General features: G+C 47.9%; 1 protein-coding gene across 1 annotated transcript in view; it reads left to right on the top strand.

Moving 5' to 3' along the window:
- ndst2a (N-deacetylase/N-sulfotransferase (heparan glucosaminyl) 2a) overlaps positions 1-25,185 on the top strand; it is a 630,597-nt gene that overhangs the window by 384,912 nt on the left and 220,500 nt on the right. The window lies entirely within an intron of this gene.

The following is a 25,185-nucleotide window of genomic DNA, read 5'->3' as shown; positions in this document are numbered from 1 at the left end:
GGCAGAAAGAAACAATAAGGCAAAAAAATTGAGGGAGTTGCAAAGAGTCGGGCAAAGGACCATCATAGCAACAGATGCATGGTGGGGGTGCGGTGCTGAATCAGAGGATTGTGTGTGGGGGATGGGTTGATATGTGGGGGGTCAGGGGGGGGGGGGGGTCGGTGAGAGAGAGAAAACAATTCTGCAAGAACGAAGCAAATTCTGGGGTGATGGGAGGGGGAGTGAGAAGTATTCTTGTCACTTGAAAATTGAATGAGCTTTCGTCCTGTGGCCTAATTGGGTAATGGTGGTACTCAAAGCCAAACAAGCCAGAAGGTCCCCAACTTGATTGCAATCTGTCATGAGTTAGTGAATCTGCCCCCAGGGCAGCAGCTGCTGTCAATGCTCCTGTGTTAGGAAGAGGAAACGACAAATCCAGGTTCTGCTCCCAGCTTTTAGTGTGTATAGTGTCTGTGTGAGAGGGAGAGAGAGAAAGATGGAGGGTTGCTAATCCTCCAGGATTGGCCTTGCAAGTCCAGGAGTTGAAGATTAATCTCTAGGACACTGATGAGAACAACACTGGAGACATTCAGGGACTTATTTAAAAAAATAAGTTTTATTCACTTTGGAAAGTTTTGTTTATGAATTATAAAAACATTGGAGATCATAGAATCCCTACAGCGCCGAAGAAAGCCATTCAGCCCATTGAGTCTGGACTGACCCTCTTAAAGAGTACCCTCCCCAGGCCCACTCCCCCCACCTTATGCCCGCAACCCCACCTAACTTGCACATCTTTGGACTGTGGGAGGAAACCAGAGCACCCGGAGGAAACTCACGCAGACATGGCGAGTACGTGCAAACTCCACACCGACAGTCACCCCAAGGCCAGAATCGATCCGAGGTACCTGCCGCTGTGAGGTGGCAGTGCTGACCACCGTGCCACCCATTTGGGGAAAAGTGACCCTTCGAATGGGCAGTTGATGTGGAGAAATGTCCAGGAATCTATCCAAACAGCGTTGGCTACTTGGTCGCTGGATATCCACTAAACAAGGTAGAAAAAAAAACCTAGGGCTGCTGGATTCAAATGCAAGTGAATTTGTAACGGCAAGGTTAAGTTTGACCACTGCTCCACAATCTCTGAGGCCCTGAAAAAAGTGTGCAGCTTTATTTATATAATTCAATTATTGCTGTAGATTTTTTTTAAAGCCGTTTTAACTCTTTTAGTTGTTTCTCTGTTAACCCCATCTTTCTTCTCCCTTCTTAATTTCACTTTCTGTACATGTCTTGCCATTGAATTTGTGATTCTAATTTACAGTTCCTAGTTCAGTCTCTGCTTGTCTCAGTGAGCCTTCTCCAATCTGGTTGAGGCGACATGCTCTGCTTGCCCTATTGGCACAGGTCCTCTGCGGTGGGCGCCACTCTATTTCAGCTCTCTAATTACCTCAAAGCAAGTTCTTGCAGCAGAATTGTGGGCAAGTGTTAAGTGTAACGATTGGCTAGTGCCACCTGTTCTCTGCTGATCGCAAAGTCCAGATCATTATTGTGTTATACATCAATGCTTCTGCTGATTAGCAGCCTGCAGGAACATAGCAACTCGTGCTGAATACATTACCAACCATCTCAAGGTGTATCGCTGCTCGATTAGAATGAATTTGCTTCTGGCCATCCCCTTGTGGACTGTCAAATGAGAGAGTGAGTCTTTCCTTGTTTGATTTTTGTTGTTTTATCTTGCCTTTAATTTTGAATGATTACTCACTTGTTTTTATCCCATTGGCCAGCTGGAGTTGTGATTAAGAGTTGCAAGATTAGAAGGCATTTGCTTGGTAACAGAAGCTAAATAAGCAGAACAATCAAGAGCTTTGCTTCTGCAGCCTTCAGATGAAAGGGCAAGATTTGCTTTTTTAAGTTTGGAAGCGTAACAAGGACTTTAAAAAAGAAAAAACAATCTAGCACACTTAATTTCTACAGTCCAGTAATACCTTAATAACGTACGACAATTTGCAATCTCCATCATTTTAACTTGCAGCACTGGATCGAGCAATGTCATACATAACGTGTCAGCATCCACCAGTGCAAAACGTCTAAGCTGAGATATTTGAAGATTGGTGTTTGTGGTGATTGTACCTTTCGTGTCAACACAGCATAAGAGGGTCACCTGTCCTGAGGAACCAATTGGGACTGAGAGTGGGTCATCACCTTCTCTTAGGCAGAACATACCGAGAAGACGTGTAGGCCTGGGACAGGTTGTGGGCTGCTCTGGGGCAGCTAGGGGCCTGCAAGCCTCAGTGCAGTTTTTCTTATTAATAAATACCCGTTGTGTTTCAAAAGAAGTCTGCAACTTGCATCAGTACAATATTCTTTCAGGCTCTTAAGATCTCCGTTGCTGCCTTTGACTTTAATTCTTTTCTCCTCCCAGTGCCTGCGTTTCAAAAAGGTCCATCCACCCATCTCTCTCCCTAACTCTAATCAAGGAACCTTCAACAACTTACTTAAGGAGAGTACTTAAAGAAGTGGCCTGAGAAATAGTGGATGCATTGGTGGTCGCCTTCCAAGATTCTGCAGACTCTGGAACAATCTGTGCAGATTGGAATGCAGCTAATGTAACCCCACTATTTAAAAAGGGAAGTAGAGAGAAAACAGGGAATTATAAACCACTAAGCCTGGCTTCAGTAATGGTGAATATTCTATCATCTATTATCAAAGATTCTATAACAGAGCACTTGGAAAACAGTGGCAGGATCGGACAGAGTTATCATGGATTTATGAAAGGGAACGACGCTGTTTAGCCCATTGGGCCTGCACCGTCATACATGGACCCAGTCCCCCACCCTAGCCCCGTAACCCCACCTAACCTGCACATCATTGGACTGTGGGAGGAAACCGGAGCACCCGGAGGAAACCCACGCAGACTCGGGGGGAACGTGCAGACTCTGCACAGACAGTGACCCGAGGCTGGAATCAAACCTGGGACCCTGGCGCTGTGAGGCAGCAGTGGTAACCACTGTGCCACCTTGCCACAAATCTACTGGGAATATGCTGCATTGTTCGGGATCTCCTTCCTCTGTTTCCATCACGGTTACCGCTTTGCTGACCACTTTCAAAAAGCCCTCATTGAAAGCCTTCTCTTCAATACCTCTTTCAGTCACCGTCGCTGGTTCCGTTCCTGGCACCCCCTCGACGTCTGCTTCCCTTTCTGCAAAGCACCTTGAGACATTTCATTGCATTAAAGTCCCCTGTGCAAGGAATCCATCTACTTGTCAATGTCTTTAAACGTTTCGACTCTGCCTTGCTCTCGACCCCACCGCCTTCCCTTGCTCCCGACCCCCCTTGCTCCCGACCCCACCGCCTTCCCTTGCTCCCGACCCCACTGCCCTCCCTTGCTCTCGACCCCACCGCCCTCCCTTGCTCCCGACCACACTGCCCTCCCTTGCTCCCGACCCCACCGCCCTCCCTTGCTCCCGACCCCACCGCCCTCCCTTGCACCCGATCCCACCGCCCTCCCTTGCTCTCGACCCCACCGCCTTCCCTTGCTCCGACCCCACCGCCCTCCCTTGCTCCCGACCCCACCGCCCTCCCTTGCTCCCGACCCCACCGCCCTCCCTTGCTCCCGACCCCACCGCCCTCCCTTGCTCCCGACCCCACCGCCCTCCCTTGCTCCCGACCCCACCGCCCTCCCTTGCTCCCGACCCCACCGCCCTCCCTTGCTCCCGACCCCACCGCCCTCCCTTGCTCCCGACCCCACCGCCCTCCCTTGCTCTCCACCCCACCACCCTCCCTTGCTCTCCACCCCACCACCCTCCCTTGCTCTCCACCCCACCACCCTCCCTTGCTCTCCACCCCACCACCCTCCTTTGCTCTCCACCCCACCACCCTCCCTTGCCCTCAACCCCACCACTCTCCCTTGCACGCCCGGTTAGTTGTCTCCCCCCATAACTACAATACATTGAGTCACGACAGTGGCCTTTGCTGCATCGCGGAATACTTCCGAGTTAGTTGGGCAAAACTTGTAGATGAAAAATAAATATGACGCATAAATTATCACCATGCTGCATCAGTAACCTTTCCACTCCAATAATAATTAAAATTGCCTTTGATATGGTATTTTTTGACAGCTGGCACAGGTATAACAATCAGGCAATTAGCACAGGCACAGTGTTGATGTTATGAAGAATATATCGGTGGCTATTTTAGTTTTTTTAAATTATTTTAATTATAGCATCTCAAGAAGCTGAGAAACCATTTATTGATTCAAGCTGTCTGTTAATTAGGCTTCCTCTGCTGTAATTATTTGGAGAGCACCGACAGCTTTGCAATGCATCTTAACGTGACTCTATCACACTGGGCAGAATATAATGGGATCTAACGCCCACCAGCAAAACTGACAGCACCCCTACCAACCTTATCTCCAGGATTCCGAAGGTAATTGAGTCGCTAATTGGCAGTGGGAAGCTTACTCCCACTCCATGGGTGACATTTAATTCCAGGACACCTCGGGAAATCCCCCCCCCCCCCAAAGAGTTGTGGGCCAATCAGAGGCCACATGCTGTCCATTATCAGCAGCACCATCATGAAATGGTGTCTGCTGCTTGTTCATCGAGGGATCCCTGGGGAAAGATAAGCTGGGGTGGCACAGGGGCCGTGGGAAGGGGGTCGCCTGCCAAGGAGGGCGGGAGGCTCCGTTTGGAGGAAAGGGAAGGGGCTGTAGTTCCCAATACCGGGTTCCTCAACCATTGACTGGGAACCCCCTAGGGGGGCCATCGGCAAATGTGATGACCCACAGCCAGTGCTGGCAGGATAATGCTTATAAGTGAGCATTAATTGCCCACGCAGGGCCTCAATTGGGGCTGGACGTGAAGGCCATCCAGAGGCTACTCCCGCCGGACTCAACCACGGAAGGTGGTGGTGTCGCTCGCCTCCCACACGACCATATTCCCAAAAGTCCACCAACCGTGGCCTTGGAACTCCCCCATCGGTTCCTATTCCCTCAAGAAACCTTGAATGAACTGCACAAACTCAGCCGGCAGCCTGAAGCAATCACGGTCAGCCATATAGAACAATATCATACAGCACCGAAGGAGCCCATTTGGTGCATCACACTTGTAACCAACTCTCGGCTATCCAACTATCTACCATTGCGCTTGTCCCAAATACAAAAAGTATGAAATATTGAATTTCTGTGACTTGAACAACTGTTTTGTAAGCTTATTTATACTTTGGCTCCTTCCTCCCTCCATGCGGGGGTGGGTGGAATTGGGTTTGGTAATTTGGTCACCCTTTCATAGTAAATGTGAAAATTATTAGGGGTGACTTGAATGATGTAAAGATAAATATGTTGGGCGGGATTTTCCGTCCCGCCAGCCCCGTTTTCCGGCACGGCACGCCCCCCCCCGCCAGCAGCGGAATTCTCCCTCCCGCCAGCCCCGCTTTCCGGCACGGCAGGGCCCCCGCCGGCAGCGGGATTCTCCATTCCCGCAGCCGGCCAATGGGGTTTCCCGTTGTGGCCGCCCCTACGCCGTGGGGAAATCCGTGGGTGTGGGTGCGCTGCCGGAAGGCCGGAGAATCCCGCCAAAGGAGAATCCCGCAGATTGAATTTGCTCTTAAATGTTTTGCAGTTGTTGAAGGTTTCTCTGGTGTTCCTTAAAGCAAAATATTTGTTTCTGATTGCGAATTATTTGCAGGCTCGTCATATTACCTCGAGTCAAAGGTGGGGCACGTATAAGGGGCTACTGGATAAAAAGATGAGGGAGAGAAGGAATAGAAGTTATTGATGATTGGGTTGGTTTAAGAGGGATATGTGGAAGCTCACGTGAAGTAGAAACACCAGCATTGAGCAGTTGGACTGAATGGCCTGTTTCAGTGCAATACATTCTCGATAAATGTAGGCTCCAGCTGTTGTGAGTATGGTAACTTATTACTTAGTGTACTAGTTATGAGTTAATCTCCCGCCAAGGCGAGTTCCAAAACTGAACTTATTAAATCTAGTGATTTGCTGACCAATTCCAGGAACCTGTCACCTTGTCTTAAAGTCAAAACTGGTTCACTAATGCTCCCCAGGAATAGGGACTCTGTCACCCATACCTCGCGTTGAGATGCGGGGGAGAGAATATTTGGGGAGTGGATGCAGCAGAGCTATACCCATCATGACATTTAGCACCAGGTACCTCGAGTGGCACTGCTTCGCAAAAGAAAATCTTGAGCCTGAATAAATTTGGAATTTCACACTCTGGCTGTTTCACCTCGCCAACACTATCATGTTTAATATTTATTTCACTTGAAAGTCAATCCTAATTTAACGGAGTTTGTGTGCATGTTATGCATGATCAGAATGTTTTACTATGTGAGTTTATTTGTTTTCTTATCCTCCGAGTGGTTTGCCCCAATTTAAATGAATCCAGCAGCAAGATTTTGTGAATTTAAAAATAATAGAGGATTATTTATTCACACATGCTTACACCGATGTCTCCCATACACACTATCGTGTGTGGAAAAGGTGGAATTTTATACCCCCCTTGCTGGTGGGACTTGCCAGTCCCTCTGAAGTCAATGGACGTTTGAACGGCTCGCCACATTTTCCGGTCCCAACCCTGCCACGTCAGGGTTATAATCCACCTCTCACTCCAGCCCCCGGATGAACTTCGGACCTTGGTTGCGTTGGCTGCCTGAGTCCCATAGCACCGTGCTGCCCAGATAGACTGTGGCACCGGGGAGAAGGATACCCCCTGTATTCCCTCATCCCATCGTCAGAAGGTGACAGAGGAGGGTCCACGGTGCTGTCCGTGAAAACCAGCTGGGCATAGAGATGGAAGTAGGAACGGGTTTACCCAGGCAGAGTGGTGAACAGCGCATCAGGAGCAGCACAGCGCTGCGGCAGAAGTTTGGTGCACTCGCATTGAAGTCTCTTCTAAAGCTTGTGCACGCCACCCTTTAGCAATCGGGTTTTTAGACCGATGTGATTTCCTGCCGGCGTGACACAAGATTGAAAGGCCTGATGGGGTGCCGGCGGGCAGCTGTTTTAATGAGACCCAAATGAATGCAAGTGACATTCACGCCACCAGCCCGCAGGAAGACTGGCCGCCATTGGGAGAATTTCAATGGGATTTTGCATTGGCGAGTTTGCAACTTTTTGGCCAGATTGGCCATTCCTGCCCACCAGTGCACAGGCGGGATGGGAGTGTCCAACCCTGATCATTCCAAACAGCCAGGATCTGTGTGTTTGGGCTAAGTAGACATCACAATACAATGGGAGGTTGATGAGATCCATTTCACACTGGTCTGACATTGAGTTTCAATGTGTCTGTTATCCATGTTGGAGCAGAAAGAAGTTGGCTGGCATATTCTGGTCCTGAAGCTGATGGTTCATCCTTAACAAAGGAATTTGTGATGTTCACCAGTAACTGTGATTGTCCGTATTTAATTAGGCATAGGCTTAAATTTCAGGACTGCCTGGAGCTAAATACTACCAAGTCACGTGCTATGGAGAAGCGACCTGAAAGAGCTTTTGGTGACCAACTTTTTAAATGTAGCTTTAAAATTTGTAACATCTTCATGCCTGTCCTGGCATCATCCAATTCTCTTTTGATACAGAAACGGGAACAGACCGAGAGCTTTGGCCGTTCAATGCCTAATAGTTCTTTCCTGTTGAAAAGGCTGACTTAAAGTTTACTGGGAGTATATTCTCTCTGATCGAAGAAAAACGCATTTCAGTGTAGCGATGAAGGATATAGCTCTGCTTGAAGGTATTGCAAGCTTTTAATGGACTCCGGGGGCAGCCAAACTTAGCAACGGTTTGTTTGACTCCATGTCAGATAGATTTTTAGTGAAATAGATTGGAAAAAGATTGAAAATTACTTCTTATCAAGAGAGACGAACACAAAATAGCCCCGGCAGTGCATTAATAACTGGTATTTGTTATTGTTGAGGGTAGTGGACAGATAGAGCAATGATTACTTTATTGAGGTTATGTACAGAGTGAAGCTCTGGAGATTAGTCCTGGAATGAGCTGAACAATTGTTGTTTTTAAACAACTGGAAACCACTGTGATTCACTGCGGTGTGGGAATTCCCCACCATGGTTATCTTCTGAAAGAAGCAGAGACTTGCGTTTATATAGTGCCTTTCACCAACTTCAAGACGTCCCAAAGAACATTGACAGCCACTGGAGGAAGTGTAGCCTCTGCTCGGAATAGCAACAACCAATTTATCTAGCTGCAAGCTGCCACACACTGCAATGTGGCTAGCATCGGTCCTTTTGATGGTTTGAGACATGAATTCACCGGGTTAAGTGCTGTGTAGTCATTCAGCTGAGGAAGACTCCAGGGCCCTTGGCTTTGAATGAGGGGGGACTAGAATGTTGGTGTGAAAACTGTAGTTAGCCACAGCATCACTGGGCCCGGGAGGTGACAATGGATGCAGAAGGGGATAATCACCTCGGGTCCCCTCTCCTGAACTCGATGATTCCTGCTGGTAACTGTTGGGTTCAGACAAGATTGGGTACGACTGTGGTACCTTGATGTGGTGTTGTTTGTGTTGCTAAAGGATGGATCGGGACATCGTGGACACAAAGACCACAAAGCTAAGTTAAATTGACAATGCTAAATTTTATTACACTACTTATTATACAGTTTGAACAGTATTCCTAAAGCTAGCAATACTATAAACTATAATTACAATCTGCATGATATTAACACCTATCTCACACACCTATCTCTACTTGTTCTCTGCTCTCCTCCTACTCTCCCTAACCTTCTCCCGCCTTCACCCAGATGTCTGAGAGGCATTCTGTTTTATAGATCTGCTCCCCAGCTCCATCTGGTGGTGGGATAAAATATTACATTCACCCTTAATGAGTTAGACATTATACACAATGTTACACTCCTGTGGTCGCGTTTCTTTAGTGGACATGTAGGCAAAGCAATGCTTAACCCAACATGATTCCACCCCTACAGCAGAGATGGCATACACCACCAGATATATCTTTGCAATAGGTATCCAATTACCCTTTGTTCTGTATTAGATTTAAAATGATATTATGATGAATCTGTTTCTGATTTATTGAGTTGCTGTCGGAATTCATGCGCATGTAGTTAATTACAGACAGTTGTAAATGCAGCTTGTACCACTTGTGATATTACTCCAAGAATGTATTTATCATTGTTTGACGGCGGTGCCGCAAATTGAGAAGAGGCGTTGCTATGGAGAAAAGGGTTGCCGTGATGGCTCCAATCCAAACATCAATTTGGTTCTTATTTAACATTAAAGTCTAGTGTTGGCTGGAATGGGGGAACGTCACTGGCTCACGGCTCGCATTCCTCCTTGTTGTGGGGGGCCGTCTGACATCGCTGCAGTGATTTTAGATGGCCTGCTTGATGGTGCCAAACCTGGGCATTGTTGTAAGGCACAGCATGATCTCATAAACTGCAGTGGAATGAATGCCCAGCTGATCTGGAAGGGGGGATGGATAGGAAACCGCAAGAATGCCGTAGTTCTCCGGTTATACCACGGGCTCTTTAATACTCAACCGAACTGATGCAATAAAGGGAGGCAGCGATGGTGTGGTAATGTCACTGGACATTAGGCCCAGGCTAATGCTCTGGAGAGATAGCTTTGAATCTCATCTTGGCGGCTGGTGTAATTTAAGCTCCATGGAATAAAAAATCTGGACTTTGTTTTGGTTGAAAAAAGGCCAAATAACCTTTTCTCAGTAACGGCCACCGTGAAACCAGCAGCGATTGTTGCTGGTACGCTGCCGTCCTTACCTGGTCTGGTCTCCACGTGACTCCAGGCCTGCAGAAATGTGTTTGGATTTAACTGCCCTCAGTTTGGGATGGCCACAACCCATGGGCAGATGTAAAAAGTAAGCAAACAGATGGCATCTTGGTTTTAAAGGATAGCGTCTCTGGCAATGTGACATTCCCTCGGTACTGCACTGGGGGGTGAGGCTGCATTTATCATCTTAATGAGGTGCTAATTATCACCTAATTTGTGCTATTAATAGTAGACATGGTAGAAGAGCTGTAGGGTACGATCTACCTCTTCCCAATGCAGCGTACAATGATTCACTTCTGTCTCGTCATTTTGGAGTTATTGGGTAAACTTTGACGTGGGATTTAATTGCCTCCCGCGGCAACTTCCCTGACTCTTTGTCCTCGATTCAATTGACTTAGCCAATGAGTTGGGGGCAGTGGGGTGTTTAGGATAATGGTCGCACAGTGGCAGCCTTGGCTCAGTGCGCAGTAATCTTGCCTGAGAGTTAAAAGGACGATTTGAACACGTGGATGGTCATTTTAAATTTGAGGTTTTGCTGTACCCACTGGAGGTTACTGAGAATGGGGTCAGTGGGTGGAAGGGGCTTGTTGTGAGTTATGATAGAGGCAGCGGAGTGATGAGTGAGCTCGCGTTTATGGAGGGGGGGGAGGGGAGGGGAGGGGTGGAAGGTGAGAGACCAGCGTGGAGAGCATTAGAATATTAGTCTGGAGGTGATGAAAGCAGGAGTAAGATTTACAGCTGCAGAAATGTCGAGGCAGGGGCAGAGACACCAGGGAATCAAAAGTCATCGTATAGTTTGCAGGAGAGGGACATTCTCAATCACTAATATCAGATCTTTTAAGCAGCAGGGGTTCTGTCTTTACAATCATAATGCTGTAAATCTTACCTAAGCACCATTAACTTCCTGCTGGGGCAAAGTTGGAATCGGTTGAAGAGCACGTTCTATTGGGAACAGAACAACAACCGCGATCTGCATTCATGTAGCACCTTTAACGCAGTGATCATCCATTCCAAGGTAATTCACAGGAACATTACAAAACAAAGTATTACACCGTGCCATATAAGGAGATATCAGGATCAGGCGATGAAAAACTTGGTCAAAGTAGTTTAAGAAGCATCTTAAAATGCGCCATCTTTCATTCTCACTCCACAGTATAAATATTTCCCACTTTCTCTGCCTTTTAGCTTTGTCAAAGGGTCATCTGGACTCAAAACGTTAGCCCTTTTATTTCCCTGCAGATGCTGCCAGACCTGCTGAGGTTTTCCAGCATTTTCTCCTTGGTTTCAGATTCCAGCATCCGCAGTAATTTGCTTTTATTCAGAAGCGTTTTAACGGTTATGGAAAGGAGAAGGGTGGTAATCCCAGAGCTTGGGGCGCAGGCAACTGAAGACGCGCCTGTCAGAAAGGAGCAATTATAATTGGAAAAGCACAAGAAGCCAGAATTCGAGGGGCTGCAGAGCTGAAAGAGATTACAGAGAGAACTAAGTTTAAGGCTCGTAGCTTGAGGGGATTGCTTTTCATTCTCAGTGTGGGAGAACTGATGGCAGGGCAGAGTTTATTGCCCTTGAGTTGGTGAGCTGCCTTTAACGCAGCTGCCATTTCACACAGCAGTCAAAGGTCAATCACGTTGTGACTCCAGATCCGTAAGATAGAAGTCAGACCTGGTCAGGGCAGCACGGTGACGCAGTGGTTAGCCCTGCTGCCTCACGGCGACGAGGTCCCAGGTTCGATCCCGGCTCTGGGTCACTGTCTGAGTGGAGTTTGCACATTCTCCCCGTGTTTCCGTGGGTTTTGCCCCCACAACCCAGTGATGTGCAGGGTGGGTGGACTGGCCACGCTAAATTGCCCCTCAATTGGGAAAAATGAATTGGGTACTCTAAATTTTTTTTATATTAAAAAGGTCAGCAGATTCACTTTCCTAAAGGACATCAATGAATTAACTGGGTCTGGCGATCTTGTTAACTTCATGGTCACGATTATTGATCTTTTTTTAAAATTCCCAACTTATTTCATTTGATTAACTTAAATTTTGCAACTGTTTGGATGAGCTTTCAGCTCCTGTCTGTCAATCATGAGTCCAGGGCTCTGGATCGATAATCCAATAACATAACGGCAAAGACACCGAACCTAAGAATGCGACAAGTGTGCGATATCTGAAAATGGGCAATCTGGGAAGTCAACAGTCTGAAAGGCAGGTACAAAAGTGCCTCAGTGTCTACTTAACTGGAACATGCGGTACATAATACATGAAGAATAATTCCATGGAGGGCAGTGTGATTTGGACGTACTAATTAATCAATTTCTCTCTGTGTACTCTCCGTCTCTTTTGCACTGTCAGAAAGGATCAATAGTCCTCTCGCTGAAATGCACTTTCTGGCTGCCTCCTCTTATGGTGGATCAGTTTTGCCGCCTGTATTGCTCAGAACACGCAAGTCTGTGTTGGCAGCGGTGACGAAAAATTGTTGAGGGTTCCCGTGGAGCTCACCAGTGGAACGCGTTGGAGCTCTTCGAGAGATCCCACTGCCTCCAGCAAGTTCCACGTTTGGAGTTGAACAGACTGCCTGTTTCCCCATGAGGAGTTAGTGAGGAAACATCGCTTCCCCCCCCCTCCTGCAGTTGCAGCTGCTTAGTAAAGCTGTGGTTCAATGATAAGGTGTAGGACAGGGGTATATTGCATGGGGGGAATAAGTAACATTAACTCTTTAATAGTTACATCCAGATAATGTTGGGGACCCCCAAGAGTGCAGTATGCTCATAGTAAGGACTTTGGTGGGGGGGGGGGGTTAGTAAAGTTAAGCTTTGCCACAGGCTCAATATAGTAATGTAAGTAAAGTCGCCATATGGCCATTTCCCTTTTGAGGGAGAGAGCTGACTGGTGGTGATTTCACCTGAGGGTCACCGCACCTCAGGAGAGGGGCAAGGTTGAGTAGGTGGGGCCTTCATGAATAACCTCGGCCGATACGAAAATTGAACCCGCGCTGTTGGCCTTGTTCTGCATCACAAACCAGCTGTCCAGATCTAAACTGACATTAAAATATCCAATCATGAGCTTCCGTTGGTGGCCATGGAGGAGTAGGTCACACATTTGATAGCTCCCGCCTGTGATGGACTTTTGGACCTTTTCCCCCCTGTTTATTTCTGGATTTTATGGGATAAATCGGTGAAGAGTGAGACAGTAAGGAGAAATCCCCCTCCAGTGTATGGAGATTTGGACCAGAAGTGACTGTGTGAGACGACAAAGTCCTATAAGGAAGACGCGAGCAGAGCTGGCAACGCGGGAAAGCATGGCGGAGAGCAAGGGCCGCGGGGAGACGGCACAGTGGTCAACGGGGGAGACGGCACAGTGGTCGACGGAGCAGCTGGTGAAGTTTTTCGAGGATTGCTTCGCCGAGCTGAAGAAGGACACGCTGGATCCGATTAAGGCTTCGATTAATCAAGTTGTGCAGAATCTAGAGACCCACGGACGTGCGATCCAGGAGGTGGAGAAAAAGGTGTCCGAGCACGAGGAGTACATAACCGTGACCCAAGGTGGAGATGATGAACGACCGCCAGAAAGAAAATGCAGGAGAAGCTGGAGAACAGGTCCAGGAGGTAGAATCTTAGAATTGTCGGCCTCCCTGAAGGCAGTGAGGGATCAGATGTGAGGGCTTTCATTCATTTCATTTTTATGTAACGGACATGTTGGCGAAGGTGATAGAACGCACCGAGCCCTCGCGAAGAAGCCCTGAGTGAACGAGCCGCCGAGGGCGATGGTGGTACGCTTTCACTGATTCCTGGACAAGGAACGCGTTCTGCGGTGGGCCAAGAAGGAACGGAGCAGCAAGTGGGAGCTGCGCATTTTTTCAGGACCTGGGCGCGGATTTGGCCAAGGGGCGAGCTGGGTTTAATTGGCCATAAACGGCCCTCTTTAAGAAGGGGGTGAAGTTCGGGATGTGTACCCAGCCCGTATGTGGGTCACACATGAGCAACGGGACTTCTACTTCGAAACACCAGACAAAGTATGGACTTTTATTAAAGAAAAAAGACTGGAGGCGAACTAAAAGACACTGAAGCCTTGAAGAGTACTGTGGTGGCAATTTGTTGTGCTGGGCTGTATAAGTATAAGTAGTGTTATGTGTAATAAGGGACTGTTTTGATGGTTAAAGTTAATTTTGTCTTGCAGGGAACTGGTTAGAGGTGGGGTGGTTTTGGGGCCTGGTTCTGTTTTTGTGTGTTTTTTTTCTAAAGTGGCTGTTTCCTCACTGTTTTTTCTGATGTTTGTTAACTGTGGTATGTGATGCTTTTAATGTGTTTGTCCAAGTTGGGGGGGGGAGGGGAGAGAACAATGGGGAGACAGACTGCTTGGTGCCAGGGGCGGGCGCGATCAAGTCAGCATGGGTCAGCTGACTCACGGAAGCACAGTGGCGGGCGAGCAGGTGTTAAGCTGGAGCTTGACTCCGGGAGGTGGGGGTGGGGTTCTGGTGCTGTTGCTAGTGGGGGGAGGGAGAGAGAGGGGAGCTGATTTGCTGACCGGGGGTGAACTGTTACTAGGGGATAAATGGGAGGTCGGGAACGGCGACTGCCCGAGGGGGGGCTTGAGGAGGTGGAGGGCGCGAGCTAGAGGCTGGCTTTAAAAGGGTGATGGCTAGTCGGGGGGGCGGGAAGCCCCCTGACCAAGCTGATTACATGGAATGGAACGTCAGAGGGTTGAATGGGCCGGTCAAGAGGGCTCGCGTGTTTGCGCATATGAGGGAGCTGAAGGCGGATGTGGCAATGCTACAAGAGACACACCTAAAGGTTATAGACCAGGCGAGATTGAGAAAGGGGTGGGTTGGCCAAGTAATCCACTCCGGGCTGGACAGGAGGACCAGGGGGGTAGCGATCTTGATCAATAAATGAGTGGCATTCGAGGCAGGGAGAATCGTGTCAGACTAGTGGGGTAGGTACATAATGGTGAGTGGGTGAAGGCTTTTAAATGTTATTATAATATCCTCAGAAAGAGAGGAGGTGGAGGTGGTGATAGCGATGGATGGGGCGATGGCTTTTGATTGGCTAGAGTGGAATTACCTGTGGGAGGCGCTGGGAAGGTTTGGGTTTGGTGAGGGCTTTGTTGACTGTGTGCGGTTGCTCTATCAGGCACCAGTAGCGAGTGTGCGTACAAACCGGCTGAGGTTGGGGTATTTTAAACTACACCGAGGGATGAGGCAAGGGTGCCCCCTCTCTCCGTTACTGTTTGCTCCAGCCATAGAGCCATTGGCCATGGCGTTAAGAGCCTCTGGGAACTGGAAAGGGCTGGTTCGGGGGGGGGGGAGGAAAGAGGGGAGGGGAGGGGGGGGGAGGAAAGAGGGGGGGGGGGGTGGAGCACTGGGTCTCGCCCTACGCAGATGATCTGCTCTTGTATATTTCAGACCTGTTGGAGGGGATGTAATGCGAATCTTGGGGGAATTTGGCAATTTTTTGGGATATAAATTGAACATGGGGAAAAGCGAGATGTTTGCGATCCAGGCAAGAGGGCAGGAGAAGAGACTGGGAGAGCTGCCGCTTAGAATGGTAGGGAAGAGCTTTTGATATCTGAGAGTCCAGGTGGCCTAGAAATGGGAGGTACTATACAAGTTAAACCTATCCCGGTTGGTAGACCAAATGGAAGGGGACTTTAAGAGATGGGACATGCTCCCACTATCACTGGCGGGGAGGGTACAGACCGTGAAAATGACGGTCCTCCCCAGATTTCTGTTTGTCTTTCAGTGCCTCCCCATCTTCATCCCAAAGACCTTTTTCAAGCGGGTGAATAAGATTATTTCGGGCTTTGTGTGGGCGGGTAAAACCCCGCGAGTGAAGAAAGTGTTGCTGGAGCGCAGTCTGGGGGAGGGTGGGCGGGTGCTGCTGAACTTCTGCAATTACTACTGGGCGGCTAATATAGCCATGATTAGGAAGAGGGTAGTGGGGTGGGGAGGTGGTCGGATGAAGGCAGCGTCTTGCAAAGACACAAGTTTGGGAGCACTGATAACGGCACCTCTTCTGTTCTCGCTGGCCTGATACTCCCCAGTCCGGTGGTGGTGGCGGCTCTGAGGATCTGGAGGCAATGGAGGAGATATAAGAGAGTGGAGGGAGCATCGGTTTGGACCCCGATTTATAATAATCATCGGTTTGTACCGGGTAGGCTGGATGGTGGGTTCTGGAGATGGCAAAGGACAGGAGTTAGAAGGATGGGGGATCTATTTATAGACGGCAGCTTCCCCAGCTTCAAAGCCTTGGAGAATAGATTTCAATTGCCAACAGGGAATGGGTTTAGGTATTTGCAGGTGTGAGACTTCCTGAGAAAACAGGTGCCGGCCTTCCGCTGCTGCCGCCACGGGGGGGATACAGGACAAAGTAGTCTCCAGTACCTGGGTGGGAGAGGGGAAAGTATTGGTTATTTACCAGGAGCTTTGGGAGGCGGAGGAAACTCCGGTGGAGGAGCTTAAGGGCAAGTGGGAAGACTAGCTAGGAGGAGAGATAGGTGGGTCCGTGGGCAGATGCCCTAAGCAGGGTTAATACGTCCTCATCATGTGCCAGGCTCAGCCTGATACAATTCAAGGTAGTCCACTGGGCACACATGACAGTGGCTAGGATGAGCAAGTTTTTCGGGGTAGAGGACAGGTGTGCGAGGTGCGCGGGAAGCCCAGCAAATCATATCCACATGTTTTGGGCATGCCCAAAGCTTAGAGGGTTTTGGCAGGGTTTTGCTAAGACAATGTCCACGGTACTCAAAACACGGGTGGTGCCGAGTCCGGAGATGGCAATCTTTGGAGTGTCGGAAGAGCCGGGAGTTGAGGGGGCGAAAGAGGCTGATGTCTTGGCCTTTGCCTCCCTGGTAGCCCGGAGACGGATCTTATTAATATGGAGGGACTCGAAGCCCCTGAGTGTAGCGACCTGGGTTAGTGACATGGCTGGGTTTCTCAGTCTCGAGAAGATAAAGTTTGCCTTAAGAGGGTCAATGGTCGGGTTCACCCGGAGGTGGCAGCCGTTCGTCGACTTTCTCGGGGAAAATTAAAATGTCGGCAGATTCAGTATTCCGGGTGGGGGTGGGGGGGGGGGGGGGGGGGGGGGGGGGAAGAGGCCGGATTGGTGTTTTATGGTAGGGGGGTGTGAAGATTGGGATGGGGGTGGAAATGTTTATTACACTCTGTCTATGTCATTGTTATTGTTCTTATTATAAAAACTTTCGAATACCTTAATAAAAATATTTAAAAAAAAATATCCAATCATAATGGGCAGCACGGTAGCATTGTGGATAGCACAATTGCTTCACAGCTCCATGGTCCCAGGTTTGATTCCAGCTTGGGTCACTGTCTGTGCGGAGTCTGCACATCCTCCCCGTCTGCGTGGGTTTCCTCCGGGTGCTCCGGTTTCCTCCCACAGTCCAAAGATGTGCAGGTTAGGTGGATTGGCCATGATAAATTGCCCTTAGTGTCCAAAATTGCCCTTAGAGAATGGGTGGAGTTACTGGGTTATGGGGATAGGGTGGAGGTGTTGACCTTGGGTAGGGTGCTCTTTCCAAGAGCCGGTGCAGACTCGATGGGCCGAATGGCCTCCTTCTGCACTAATGTTGTGTTAAGTATTTTACCTGATGTTAATTGTTGGCTTACTGCTTCCACGTAATTTTGAAACTTGCAAATAAATATGAGAGTTAATTTTTGGCCTGACTGTAAGGTTTTGCCAATGCACCCTTTTCCAGTAGTTGGAGAAGACAGGAGGACATACACGCACACACACACACACACACACACACACACACACGCACACACTGTGGTATCTACACCATTAACTAGGGGCTTGAGGGGCTGCACGTGGCACAGTGGTTAGCACTGGGACTACAGCGCTGAGGACTCGGGTTCGAATCCCAGCTCTGGGTCACTGTCCGTGTGGAGTTGCACATTCTCCCCGTGTCTGCGTGGGTTTCACCCCCACAACCCAAAGATGTGCAGGGTAGGTGGATTGGCCACGCTAAATTGCCCCTTAGTTGTAAAAAAATAATTGGGTACTCTAAATTTATTTTTAAATACTGACTGTCTTTTTAAACAAAAGTTTTTGAATTTAACCTGCATGACCATTGGCAGGTTCCTCATTTAAGCTTGTCCAAAAAGGTGCGATCTATAAGTTTAGATGCATTTACTATTTTGGCAGTATTTTTTTTACTTACTGTCCAGGGAAGCTGATTAAGTAACTTGAGGGAGAAAGGAATAAAATGTGGGGACAGGGTGAGATGAAGTAAGATGGGAGGAGGCTCGCGTGCAACGTAAACATCCGCATTGACTGGATGGGGTGAATGAGCCGTCTGCTCAAAATACCCAGCAACCCTCTGTCAGTTGAGTCCTAGCAACTAAGCTCTTCTTCAGTTTGACAAATTGCTTGACATCTTGCATCTGATTTAGGCTCGAGCTGCGTGGATTACTGGATTCTATCCAAATAATCAAGTTGGCTTGACAGATAAAGGAAGGTAAAAGCCAACAGAGGTGAAGCAAACTTGCACCGACGACTGTAAGATGCTGCATGTGCAAGCTTGTGTTTTGATGCTTCTCTAAAGAGATATATCATCTGCGATGATTCATCAACATCGCTTGAAGCATGGACCCATGTGGGTGCAACCTCTGACAATTGCAGGATTTTAGATGCATTGGGTTATAAACATTTAGCAATGTAAGAGTTAAAAGCCTGGGTTAGAGTGTGTTTGACTACAGTAGTCATGTTTAAAAAATATATATATTTTTGCAAGTCGAGAACGTTTTTAGGACCCTGAGGTGAAATTGACATTGTAACCGATGGGGCTAATGCTTTGTTGTTTGACTACGGGGAATTCCTGGGGAGCTGAGGTGTTTTCAGCCTGGGGAGTTCATTTACTTTCAGCTTGGGGCGATGATGTCATTGCTGGGTGGAGCTAAGGCATTCAGATATTTTTATTTTATAAATTTAGCGTACCCAATTATTTTATTTTCCAATTGAGGGACAATTTAGTGTGGCCAATCCACCTACCCTGCACATCTTTGGGTTGTGGGGGTGAAACCCACGCAAACATGCGGAGAATGTGCAAACTCCACACGGACAGTGACCCAGGGCCGGGATTCGAACCCGGGTCTTCGGCGCCGTAGTCCCAGTGTTAACCACTGTGCCACGTGCCACCCTAGGCATTCAGACATTTTGAGAAAGATTTTGAATTGAGTTTTGACCTGGCCACCATTTTTTTATTTTAAAAAAATGTTTTAAATTTAGACTACCGAATTATTTTTTTCCAATTAAGGGGCAATTTAACGTGGCCAATTCACCTAGCCTGCACATCTTTGGGTTGTGGGGGTGAAACCCATGCAAACGCAGGGAGAATGTGCAAACTCCACACGGACAGTGACCCAGAGCCGGGATCGAACTTGGGGCCTCAGCGCCGTGAGGCAGCAGCACTAACCACTGTGCCACCATGCTGCCCCCTGGCCACCATTTAGACCACAAGTAAAATCTTTTGCTCTCACAGTAGGATAGTTAAAAATAATTAATAGTATTTAAAGCAGTGCCGACTTGTCACAGGACAAGGGGAAGCCAAAACAAACCAGTTGAAACAGCTTTTTGACGACATCCAGCCAGAGTCTGCAGGGGTTCTGACAGGAGCCAAATCTGTTCTGGAAAGCAAGTATTACTCTGTTCCATTGGGATGTAGAATGGATTGAGAGCTGTGTGTGTTTTTCTTTCTTGTTGTTTAATTGGGAATAGAGACGGTAATTAAGGGTATTGTATTTATTGTATTCAGTAGTATTGTTTCAGGAGTAATTGTAAGCTATTATTGGGTGTGATATTTTTACAAATAAATTTAGAGTACCCAATTATTCTTTTCCAACTAAGGGACAATTTAGCGTGGCCAATCCACCTAACCTGCACATCTTTGGGTTGTGGGGGTGAAACCCACGCAGACACGGGGTGAATGTGCAAACTCCACATGGACAGTGTCCGGGATCGAATCCGGATCCTCGAGTGCCGTGGGGCAGCCGTGCTGGTGTGATGTTAACGAGTTTAATATTGTGTTCATAATAAAGTTTTCTTTTAAAATACCAAATCCCTATTTCTTTGTGCAATATCTCCTCGAGCGAATCATTCTTTCTGCACAATCTTCCAAAATAACCTAAAATATTGGGGCTATCCTTGCCAATTGGGCTCTGTTCTGGGATTGTAACTTAATTGAATTGGTGACGTGAAACAAATGGATGGTAAATATGTGAATGATGATTGAGCTCACAGTGATAATGATGAGAAGAATGTTCTGAGTTTGCTTCTTTGCAAACAAGGTTCCTGAATGTCTGTCCCAGGTTTCAGCCAATTGGTGTCCAATTTCCCAGTGATCTCCAGCAAATGAGGGATACGTGTCCCTTCGATTTTCTAGTTTGCCAAGGTAGGTGGTCATACCAACCAAGTGTTACTTTCTCCCCAACAGAGCTTAACTGGCAGTGAGAGTTGGTAGCGATCCCACTCCATTGTGCTCCTCGTGGTCACAGCTGATGAGAACCATCTTAGAACCAAGTGGACATGAATCAGTGTGTGGGAGGTGAGGGGGAGAGTGGTAGATGCAGGTAAATGGGAAGTGAGAATTGACAAAATAAATACACAGGTATAGGAAGAGGTTCTTTAGCTTGCTGTACCATTTACTGATGGCAGGGTGGAATTAACCATGGTGGAATGGGGCTGGTTTAGCACAGGGGGCTAAACAGCTGGCTTGTAATGCAGAACAAGGCCAGCAGCGCGGGTTCAATTCCCATACCGGCCTCCCCCAACAGGCGCCGGAATGTGGCGACTAGGGGCTTTTCACAGTAACTTCATTGAAGCCTACTTTTGACAATAAGCGGTTATTATTATTAACCCCATATACCATCCTTTTGTGCAGACCTTTGTTTAACATAAATCTATCAATCTCCGTTTTCAGCATCAACTGCAGTTTGCAGGAGAGAGTTCCAAACTTCTATCACCCAAGAAATGTTTCCTAATGTCGCTCCCAAAAAGGATTAGCTCCATTTCCCAGGAGAAAATGTCAGCTATCAATGGATCTAGTATTCGATGCGAATTGGAACTGGTCCAGTTGAGTTGCTCTCAGGCAGGCAGCTGAGCTGTGGGGCTATGCCCCGAGTCCCAGACATTCGCGCAACGAAAATAGTTTTTCCTTTTAGAACCGTGGTAAATTTGAACATGTCACATCTTAGCCTCCTAAACTCTTGGCTAGTTTGTGACATCGGTCCTCGTAATTGAACCCTTAGAGATCCGGTTGAAGAGGTAACTCTGTGGGAGCATATCAACGATTTCTGTGAGCAAGAGAGAATATCGGAGAACAAGCCACTAATAACTTTGTGTTGTTAAGAAAACACACAGAATATCAGGCCGGATGGGAAAAGGGGTTGGTGGGTAAATTGAAACAGGTGATTTTAAAACCGTCTTATTGGGTCCACATGTGGAGCACTGGGCTCAGTTTTTCAACTCTGTTCTTCAAAGGTGTGCATTCCGGCAGATGTTGTGTGGGACCACGGTCTCAGGAAATACGGATTTCCTCCCTTATCAGTTTTTCCTTCCTTCCACTTGTGAAGGCTGAATCCTTGCCAGGCAAGGTTTAAAAGATCTTCCGGCCGTTATTTACGCTGTTGAACCAGGAGGCTGAGTGTCAGTGTGCTACTCGGCTGCAGATGGCATCGCAGCTAAGTTCTATCTTGACCTTGGCAGAGATCCCCGTGTGTGCCCTTCCAACATTATTCGGGAGATTTGAAATCTTTGTGTTCAATCCCTTGAGCCTGTTGGCAGAGTGAATGGGGAAACATTGTCGAACTTTATTTTCCATTGCCCCCCCCACCATGCCCAGTAACACGCCTGCTTCAAAAGGTTCAGCTACTCGCTTCATTAATGCATTGAGCCATCAGGGTAGACCTGGGCGTGATGTTAAGTGACTGGCGGTCACCTGGTCTCGTCTCAAGATCCATCAGCAATCAGGACATCGATAAGGGACTGGGCGCGAAAGGATGTGGCCTTTTATTCAAAGGATGTGGCCTTTTAACTGAGTGTTTTTTAGCTGCCGACTCCAACACCGTCTTCAGCTTTGCCACCACAGCACATGGTGGGGAGTTCATTTTTTCCAATTAAGGGGCAATTTAGCGTGGCCAATCCACCTACCCTGCACATCTTTGGGTTGTGGGGGCGGAACCCACGCAAACACTGGGAGAATGTGCAAACTCCACATGGACAGCAACCCAAAGCAGGGATCGAACCTGGGACCTCAGCGCCGTGAGGCTGCAGGGCTAACCCATGGTGGGAAATTTATGCCGAACATGTCCAGCTGTGAGGTCTGAGATTTGTCGCAAGATTTTTTTTTTTTAAAAGCCCGCTCTTTGTAAGTTAGTTGACTATTGTTGCAGCCAATTGTAGGACTGATGCCAACTGCAAATGTGAGAAAAACCTTTTTCATACAGCGAGTGGCTGGGGTCTGGAATGCACGGCCTGGAAGTGTGGTGGAGGCAGGTTCAATCGAGGCATTCGTGAGGGCGTCAGATGATTATTTGGATAGAAACAATGTGCGGGGGCACGAGGAATGGCGCTAAGTCACGATGCTCGCTTGGAGAGCCAGGGCAGAGACGATGGGCCAAATGGCCTTCTCCTGCGCCGGAACGATTTTGTGCACAGCATCAAATAGCAGGCTGGCGAAGTGGACATTTTACAAAAAGAAAAGGTTTCAGCAAACCTGCCGCTGGAGAAATTTAAAAAGAAACCATTAAGAGTCATGAGTGAATTTCATCTCTCATTCCTGGAGTTTCACATGCCAGGGGCAATGTTGGCTGGGAGAATGAATGGTGTGTCTGCTGAAGAATGTGAATGGTTTTTTTTAAAATGCAGAGTGACACCGCTTCCACCAGATTTGATTTGGTTGGCTTGCTTTAAAATCTCACCCAAGGGATTTCGCTTCTCGTGCATTGGTCAACTTTCACGCACTATGGCAGGTAAAGGGCTGACGTGGATCCTGTTGGCCACCCCTACCCCCTTTATAAACAAAACACTATCCTGTTACACGCTCGGCATTGAAGCTCGCACTGCACAGTGTAATCAGAAAGACAGCCGTTTCTCCTCCTCCAAATTGATCTTTTCAAGGCTAAATTTTGAGTTTATGCGCTTTCATCCAACTGTTCTTGGAATTAACCTCTGTCTCGCTTTGACACAAGGCCGGCTTGAAAGAAAATCACGGTGCGGTCGCGTCCTGCTGTTGTTGGCAAGCGAGCATCCGAAATTGGTCATTTCTCCAGACGTTTTGTATTATTAAACCCGTGTCTCTTGAGGTCGGGTATCAGAGTTTTGGTCTGAAAGGCAATACAGTCAGGGTCACAGATGTTGTACTTGATTAATCTTGTACCTTTTGAAGCTGATTTGCTGTTTGAGCGTTTTGCAGCAACACAGTTGAGATCAAGGGCAACGGGACAAAACATATGTGCCAAAGGAGGACCTGTGAATGGATCTTCAGTCCCTTTGTCAGGGTACACAGTGACAGATAAAAGTTTGATATTTTTCCTTCCGCACATTTGCAGCATCATGCAAGTCCTCATTAATTCTTCTTGAGGCGCAGCAGTGGAAAATTGATGCCCTTTGTTCACCTGTGGAGAAGAATATTGATTTGATGGTGAAATTCAGCATTTTTCTTGAGCTGTCTGACAGCTTGTTTTTCAAATGGGAGACTTGCTGATGAAAATGTGGCAGCTCCGAGGGCAGTTATTGAATCTGCGAGTTCCCTCTGCATTGTGCAGTTCCAGTGTTTATTTTCACCTCCGCTCCTCTTCCCCCCCCCCCCACCCCTCCAATCACCTCGCTGTTTGCGACAGACAAACTTTGATTCTTGTCTTTTTCAAGAAGCTTTGGGATTGCTGTAAATCGTTAAAGAACCTGAGTTAGTTCCGCTCAGCCTTCTGACACCTCGGGGGTTAGCAAGAGTTGAGCTCCTTCATGCACACTTGATACAGTTGTCTCAATTCAGCTCTTCAGAAAAACCACTGGTGAGAACGAGTGTAGGATTCCCTCTTTTGTTTCCCCCAGGAATCTTGCCCGTCAAGATTTTGTGATTATTCTGGTGAACTTCTGTTGCAACCTCTCTGTGGCAAATATATACCGCCTTAGGTAAGGGGACCAAAACTGTCCACAATACTCCCAGGTGTTTTCTCACCAAGGCTCTGTACAACTGCAGCAAGTCATCTTTACACCTGCCCTCTGTTATGACCGCTGAATGCCAGAACACAGACCCATTCTATCCCACTCCGTGCAAAATAAATTCATAGTGGCTCTATTTCGAATAAAGGCAGGGGAGCTTTCCAGGTGTCCCCGTCAGTGTTTACCCCTCAACGTTCATTGTGAAAAACAAATGATCTGGTCATTATGGGATCCATGTTGGGGGAGATTTCTGTGCCCCAGTTAGCCACCATATTTTGTACACTCCTGTTTAGCGAGGACTCCACTGCACTCCCAGTGGCGCTGTCGCAGCTTTTTATATCCACTTGAGGGGGGGCAGAATGGGGCCTCGGTTTAATGGCTCATAAAGAGGCAGCACCGTCAACAGGGCAACACTCCCTCTGTGCCGGCACTGGAGTGTTAGTTGACATTCTGGGCTCAGATCTCCAGAGTGGGAATCAAACCCACAACCTTCTGACTCCCAAGGTGAGAGTGCTCCTCGCCAAGCTGCATGTTTGATCACCAGTTTGACAAACCTGCATTATGTTCACAATTGGCAGTTCCTGGACATATATTGATCTGGGCTTGAAATTACTTTCAACATTCATAGACTTTGCTTGTGTTTGCTTTCATCAACTGTATTGCCAAATCTAAAATGGACAACACTGTTTCCAATGGGGAATATACTTTGTGCTCACCAACTTGCATTCCTGCAGCACCCTTTAACGTAGTAAAATGCCCCAAAGGGCTCCACAAGATCGTTACGAAACAAGAGCTGACACTGAACCACGTAAAGAAGTATTAGGGAGATGGCCAAAAATTCAGAGCATCCTAAAAGTGGAGAGAGGTAACGAGTCAGCACGGTAGCATCATGGAGAGCACTGTGGCTTCACAGTGCCAGGGTCCCAGGTTCGATTCCCCGCTGGGTCACTGTGCGGAGTCTGCACGTTCTCCCTGTGTCTGCGTGGGTTTCCTCCGGGTGCTCCAGTTTCCTCACACTGTCCAAAGACATGCAGGTTAGGTGGATTGGCCATGATCAATTGCCCTTAGTGTCCAAAACGTTTAGGAGGGGTTATTGGGTTAGGGGGATAGGGTAGAAGTGAGGGCTTAAGTGGGTCGGTGCAGACTCGATGGGCTGAATGCCCTCCTTCTGCACTGTATGTTCTATGAGGCGGATAAATCCAGGGAAGGAATTCCCAAGGTTAGCGCCTTGGCAATGGAAGGCACTGCCACCTGTGGGGAGAAATTAAAATTAGGGATGTG

The sequence above is a fragment of the Scyliorhinus torazame genome, chromosome 28 (genome assembly GCF_047496885.1).
Source record: "Scyliorhinus torazame isolate Kashiwa2021f chromosome 28, sScyTor2.1, whole genome shotgun sequence".
NCBI classification, from domain to species: Eukaryota; Metazoa; Chordata; class Chondrichthyes; order Carcharhiniformes; family Scyliorhinidae; genus Scyliorhinus; species Scyliorhinus torazame.
The sequence above is the reverse complement of the archived record's forward strand: the minus strand, read 5'-3'. Positions and strand labels throughout refer to the sequence as shown.